The sequence below is a fragment of the Pogonomyrmex barbatus genome, unplaced genomic scaffold, assembly GCF_055798465.1.
Source record: "Pogonomyrmex barbatus isolate J1 unplaced genomic scaffold, ASM5579846v1 scaffold18, whole genome shotgun sequence".
NCBI lineage: Eukaryota > Metazoa > Arthropoda > Insecta > Hymenoptera > Formicidae > Pogonomyrmex > Pogonomyrmex barbatus.
Genome location: NW_028297114.1, coordinates 3,095,497 through 3,102,954, shown reverse-complemented (window position 1 = coordinate 3,102,954; position 7,458 = coordinate 3,095,497). Strand labels below are relative to the sequence as shown.

Here is a 7,458-nt window from a genome sequence, read left to right as displayed (position 1 = left end):
CATGCGCTTATGCGTCATTCTTTCAGGTCGGAACAATTTAGTCTTGAGAGTTACAGCACGTATTAAATTTTTAACGTTTAAGAGACTAAATAACCCTGATTACGTCCAATGCTAATTACAGGACGTCGAACGCTTATAATTAATTTACTCGTAAAATTAGATAATCGAAACGGTAAGATCTAATCGGGGATTCGAATCTGTGTCGAAAGAAATTCGAGAAATTTCAGGGTCTGGCTATCGTCACTCGTATGTTTTGTCGTCGGCGGGGTATCTCGTTTGAAGCCTGATAACGATTTATATAACCCATCGTGCGCGGATTTCGTAATCGTTATTGACGCTGCCGCGAACGCGCGAAAAGAAAAGAAACGCGCTGAAATAAGCTGTCTTCGGGCCAAATGAATGATGCGAGATTTGTTTATATCTCGGTTATTTACATAATACCGCCATAATAACACGCCGACGGTTTGCATCATATCTCGAATTATTACACGCTCATTAATGACGCTCACGCAACGCCGGGAACGTTCGCTAACGAAATGACAATTGCAGCCGGAGACGTCGATTACGTTAATCGGGGCACGTCGGCGATCCGTCAGCCGAAGAAAAAAAAAAGAAGAGGAAAGAGCGGGGCGAGAGAAAAGGAAAGAAACGAGCGTGGCACTGACGTCACCGGCAATTTGGCGAACGTTGATTACGCTACGTGCGGTGCGCATCGCGCTCTGTCGCCGAAGCCGGAGTCGTTCGTCCGCTACGCGAATGACATCAATCTGACATCATAGCATACGGCACGAGATCGTAACGTGAAGCCTCTTCTCGGAAGAGCGTGGGGCGATCTTTCAGCCTCGACCGTGGCGGGAGCAAGGAGAGGGTATAATTAGACGACTTATCAGTGCCTATTCGCCGCCATCTCCGCTCGGATCCGAGTAAACAAATCTTTCTTGTCCATTAGGATATATATATATATACATGTGTACGTGTGTGTATGTATGTGTGTGTGTGTGTGTGTGTGTGTGTGTGTGTATATGTATGTCAAAAAAGAGCATGTAGATTAATCAAGGAAATCAGCGGTCGGAGGAGAACCGCGATCGTCTGGGAGATGTGGCGTTTAACTGATAACCGATAACGCACATATTATATAATAAAACAAGATAACGAATGTAAATCACGTAATGCAGATAATAAATTCGTGAGGAGAAAAAGTGAGTAATATCCGCGTATATAGGCGCGTATAATAAGTAAGGGAGATCTCCGTGTCTGAGCGATTATCGATCTCCCGAATCCCTGAATCGACCTCGTCACGGTTTCGTCGTTGTCGCGGCGATTCCGCACTTAATCGAAATCTCGCTTTTCTCCCGGGGGATCCGGGGGAGGGATAACGCGAGGCTGCAAAGGCCTCGATTTCGAGGGCCCTCGGAGCGACCGCAAACACGCCGCCGCAAATCGAACGGACACTGGGGCGATTGGTAAATTTGGCCTGACCTCTGGATAACTCGGCCACGTGCCGTCTGTATATTACGGTGCAGGGCGTAATGCGCCAAACATTATTTATCGAGTCGAGACCAAGAAAACAAGAATACAACGCCTGCCCCGGCGCACGTAGATAACGGAGACAGTTCGCCGATTGACCGACTCCGGCCGCGCTTCTCCGCGAATCAACGTTAATACATAGACATAATAAAACGTCGCGGCACGGCGCGGCGACCCAGTGAATATTATCGGCGTCTTCTACATAAAACAAATCGGTCGAGTGCCCTTGCACCCGGATTCCGAAGAAACGCTCCGTTTACAAACCGTACGAAGATCCTCTTCTTTCATTCCTATCTAACAGAATTCACAAAAAATAGTATATTATCATAGATTATCGTAGTTTTTCGTATTTTTTTTTTTTTTTATTTATTATCGTATTATTTTCCTCAATTTTTAGTTAATACAATTTAATTAGGGTGATTAAACGAGCTCTTGTAAAAAGATCAATTTTTTTTTTTTTAGTTGTGGGAAAAGAGATGTGAAAAATAGGAAGTTTTGCGTCTATACACGCCTTAGATTAGATAACACGGCGTGAGCTCGGCGTAATGTCACACTGTATTTTAATACTATCATCTAAAGTATAACCTCCCGTTCCCTATGTATATAAAAACGGCGTCCGTCGTTCGCGCGGCGTAAAAGCCTCTCGGATGTTTCCTCCGTCTCGCGTTGCGTCGCGTCACGTCGTGTGACAACGGCGCAATTACGAACTCGCTCGTCATCGGTGGGATTATCATTTTCCCTCAGGTCGGCCGATTGGGCGACTTCGTCGATCGCATTGCAAAATAATTTCCCGCCAGGACCAGGCCGATGAGAATCACTGCGGCCGTCCCGACGTTCGACGAGTGCAGCTGTAAATCGAAGAAGCCGTCTGGCTTCTAATTTTATTGCGCGACACAAACACGAGAATGAATCGACGCGTCGACGCGGCGCGAGGGCCGCCGGATCTCGCTCCCCCCCGTTTCTCGACGACGATATTGAAACGTTCGTTCGTTAACGAATTCGCGATTCTCGCGCCCGTGAAGCTCGCGAGACGCATCGATCCGCCGTCGAGAGATTCGCCAACGAGAGAAAGAAATTCATCCGCGGTGGAGCGCAGATCGGATCTCGGCGGCATCGATCGATCGCGTCACAGCGAGAAAGAACGAGATATATTACTTTCATAATTCCTTAAATAATATCCGAGCTGGTGAATAAGAGATTACACGTCTGTGCGATAAAAGACAGATAAGAGCTCGGCGGGATATATCCGCCAGGTTTAAACCACCACTATCGCTCTCTCTCTCTCTCTCTCTCTCTCTCTCTCTCTCTCTCTCTCTCTCTCTCTCTCTCTCTCATCGGGACGTTCAGAAATACGTTTGAATGTACGTTGAACGTTCGTGTTTCACGCCCGGGCGTACGCGAAACAACAGAAACCATGAAAGTAGTATCTGCCCTCGGCCTTATCGGGGTTTGAGGCGCTATTAAAAAAAAAAAAAAGCCACACGTCAGAGACCGTTGATATCCGCGCGCGTATCGTTTTCTTCACGCTACCGCATGCGATACGGCCGGACGTAATATACGGGCTGATTACTTTATCTCGATCCTCCCGTTCCCGACGTAAAAGGCTTCTCCTTCTTTATCTTTCTTCCCGTCTCTTTCTTTCTTCCGCCGTTATCATCTCCGGCTTCGATAAGGATCTGTGAACGGCGAGCGAAAGATTTCTCGTCGATAAGCGAGATCGAGGGGATCGACGAAAGGCGAAAGTCGCAAACGACCACAATGCGGACGGACGGATGGATGGACGGACAGACAGATGGACGAGAATCGCGTGTCGCCCTTGTTTGATCGATTACCGCTTACGCGGGAATCAGACGCGGCGAGAATTTCCGCCGACGGGGCGAGTCGATTCGACACCTTGAAATTCGCGAGGCGGCGCGGCGCATCCGGCCGACGATCGAAACCCACGTGATCGTTACGTAATTCGCCACGTTTTTAACTCCAGGGCCACAACCCGAGTTTTCACTCCGGTCCGTTCAACTTTTTCCATGTCGGTAACGTCGAACGGGCACTTTACACCTCACTTACATATGCGATGCCTTGGCTAATTAGCGGCGCTACCGTTACGTTACGGTGAGGAAAGTCGTGGAATCGTTACATTATCTTCGTTCGTATATTACTGGCTCTTGTGACAACGGTAATGGAATTTTTGATTTGAACGAACGACAGGAGAGCGCAAAGTACTTCGGTAAACGACGGATGTTGGGTTCAAATGACAATCTCTTTTTCCTTCCCGATCCCGTAAAGTAACGGAAGGCGCGATAGACCGGCGCGCGAATTAATCGCGTCGAGAAAACGGCGACGCGTTATCGGATGACGTGTGACGTAAGAAATATCTCGTATCGGTTATTTGCGAGTGGCGAGCTCTTTAAATCGATAGAAACCGCGACGGGATGAAATGCGAACGCGTGTGTCGCGTGTGACCGATAAGATTTCAGAAAAGTGCTCGCGTTATTTGTAGAAAAGTCAGAGAGCTGTAACCGTATCCTCGACTCGCCACGATGAAAATTATATTATCACTTGGCAGCAAAACAATCGTATTTACATCTCGCATCTCGAAAATAACATAATCTGCTTTAATAAACTTCTTTGGCGAACTCCGTGATTTACATCCTTGATGAAAAGAGATATCAAAATAAAAAATGTATTCGCGGAGTAGAAGTGGAAGCATTTCTCTCATTAATTCTCCTTTTAAAAAAGTATTCGAGTTGAAGAGGGAAATTGAAATACACGTAAAACGAGGATAAAATATACAAAACATAAAAATTGAATTTTTCGTTTCGTTAATTTTCCTCGCTCCAACTCCGCCGTGCGGAATTTCGTTGGCACTTTTATTATCTCATTCTGCAACAAAGGGATCGTTGTACTTTCGCGTGTGTAAGTCAGGCTTCGGCCAGCTCGCCGGTTTACGTGCTTACCCCGAAGTCGTATGTCTCGTGACGTCATCCCGACGCGGCTTGGCAACGTCGCGCGGACCGATGAGCGACGCGCGACGTTGCCGGTTCGCGTAAGCGAGCGCCTCTCGCCGGAAATTCGGGACGTCTGGTTCTTCTGGACCCGCCGTCGTGATTTCCGGCGGCATTCCTTTCGTCACGCACGCGTGCACGCACGTACGCGGGCATGCACGTACGCACGCACGCATGCACGCACGATGATTCTACGCGGATGGGTATTCGAGGGTAGTCGCGAGGTAACGTAAAGAATTTAAGCGTGATTCAGATGCATCGACGTATATTTTTACAGTAACGTCTGCCATGCGTCATTTCCTGAAAACGAACAATTTTGGAAAATTTATTTTTCGCTTTTCGTTTTCATGAAAAACAAATAATTTTATCCGAAGCCATACCTTGGCCCGTATCTGAGAGGCCCGAGAGAAAATATATACGAATATCAATTTACTCTAACTGTATTTATCTAGAATATCTTTTGTTCGAAGTCATACCAAACTATAAATATAATCGTGACGCTTCAATTCTGAATCGATTCCTATTCTTACGTATTCCAGGCTTGCAGGAGTGAAGAAGTAAAGGAACTCGCAAGAAAGAAAAATGAAGGGAAAAAAAAAAGAAGATCGGTGAATCGGGCTTTACTCTCGCTCGCGTAAAACCGTAAGGACGACGCAAGCAGCCTCTTCTACCGATTGCGGAAAAGCAACGGCGCGGATAGCTGGGAGCGGATAATGTTCTGTCACGTCACATGGTCCCGCCGGTCGGCCGGAGAAAATCAATCCGCTCCGCGCGCGCGAGCCGCTACTAACCTTCCCGCGGAAAAGCGGCGGCAGCGGGTACTAACCGCGCGGAAAACGTCGACACGCCTCAAGGGTTCGTTGCGATATTGACCCGAGGTTGCGTTAGGTTATTTCTGTCGGGGTGAAGGGACAGGGGTAAGGGTGGTAGGAGAATAAGAGAGGGAGGGGAGGGGGGTTCGTGTACCTTTTCAGGTAGAACGGCTCCAGGCTTCTGCGAATCGCCGATTCTCGTTTCCTTGATTTTTTCCCGCGCCATTCTTCCTTATCTCGTCTTCCCTCTTTCTCTCTTTTTTCTCTTTTTTCTTTTTTGCCTCTCTCCTTCATCCCATGGGAAAGCGAGCGGAGAAGGAGGCGACGCGCGCTGATCCACCGCCGACGGCGTGTCATTTCATGAATATTGGCCTTCGACCGTGTCCTTGGCCCCGTATCGGTTCGCGAGGGATATCATGCGCGTATATTGTGCCGCTCATCGCTCTCTCGCCCGCTCACTCGCTCGCTCGCACGCTTGCCCGCTCGCCGGCTCCGCTCCTTCATCCGTTCCGTTCGTTCACGCTCGCCTCGTTTGCGAAATCTGCGGAGTAACGGCCGGCTCCGAAATAGAAGCCGTCGCACCGCGCTTTGCGGAGCGCGTCTCTTTCTCTCCCTTTCGTTCCTTTCTTATCGCGCCGACGTTTCCCGCACCGCCGTGCGGGTCTCTCCATCATTGCGGATTAAGGCTCGCTCACACCGAGCATGTCGGCACCTGTGTCCTCAATAGGGTCAGAATTTTCCGGATTCTTAACATTCTCTATACATCGTTAGCATCCTATCATATCCTGTCGTTATTCATCGTTGTTATATTATGAGTATATTTTTTCTTTTATTGTATTAATATTAATATAATTAAATGTTAATTTTTTTATTATATTATATCATGTCTACATATTTTTGCACTTCTAATCTAGAAGAGTTGCAAATTGGCAACCTTTCTCTTCGAATAATTAAATGCCTAGACAGGTATATACTATTGTCTGGCAAGAATCATTTTCTAAATTTATAAATCCTTTTAAACATAAATATTTATGCTTTGGTTGATGACTCAATATCCAGCATAAAAAGTACAATAGTACAAAATAGTACAAAATTGCTACAGAAACAACGCAATTGTCGTAAGCAATTGTTCTCAAGTTCTCAAGTATATTGATGTGTGATCACAGTAAGCCGACACGATATATCGGAATTTGCGATAGATATTTGTATAAATTTTACCATGTAATATTCTAAATCTAGAAGGTCAGTTAAACTTGAGCAACCGTTGTAAACGTTGGATCATTCAAACATTGGACTTTAAACGGGTAGATATGTAGATTGCAGTATTTCTCAGCATGTCAACTTTTACTACTTCACGCTAGTTATACGATTAGTAATGGTTAAAGTATGGGTAAAGTAATGCATACGTCTACCTGCGACTAAGAATACAAGTCTGAAATCTAGAAAGTGACCTGCGTTCAATAATGATTTGAAAACTATATAAGCCATTATTGAACGCAGGACACTTTCCGACATTTTCAAAATTCTTCGGGAACTTTGCTCTTGACAATAGACACGAAGTTAGAATACTCCTTACACCTTTAACTAACATGGTGCAGTTTATCATAACGTTGTCCAAAAGAAAAACAAAATTATTCTTAATAAAAGGACAAATAATAAAAACATATTTTATTCGATTTTAAATTCTAAATCTTTTTACATAAAAAAAGATGAAGACGAAATAAAACAAAAAAGCAAAACCTTTGTACGGAAGTCGAAGATCGAAAATCGTAAATCCTCGTGTTTCCTTCATCATGTTTTCCTCTTAGGAAAAAATAACGAGTTTTTAAACATGACAGAATCTTCAAGTCAAAATTATTATTACCGTACTGCATATTCTGATATTTAAAAATAAACATTTTGCAATAAATTTCACACAATATTTCAAAGAATCTTTAATCTAAATATCAAAAGATTAAGGCTAGCTTGTTACAATCAAGCTCGAATGAGCTACTAATTAATGTAATGGAACAGACTCTCCATCGCAAAAATCGTTCAAAGAAGAACGTTATTATTTATTATTATATCTCCGTATTGCCGACAGGCAGCGCGACGTACTGCGAGGCGCAATGTCTCAC

At 45.2% G+C, this 7,458-nt stretch overlaps 1 protein-coding gene and 1 long non-coding RNA gene across 4 annotated transcripts in view; one reads left to right on the top strand and one right to left on the bottom strand.

Moving 5' to 3' along the window:
• Positions 1-7,458, bottom strand: part of LOC105426201 (uncharacterized) — a 73,640-nt gene that overhangs the window by 34,239 nt on the left and 31,943 nt on the right. The gene's annotated exons all lie outside the window — the stretch shown is intronic.
• On the top strand, positions 2,985-6,220 carry LOC148936993 (uncharacterized). Its single transcript, XR_016138817.1, has 2 exons — positions 2,985-4,753; positions 5,069-6,220. It is a non-coding gene; the product is annotated as an uncharacterized LOC148936993 (long non-coding RNA).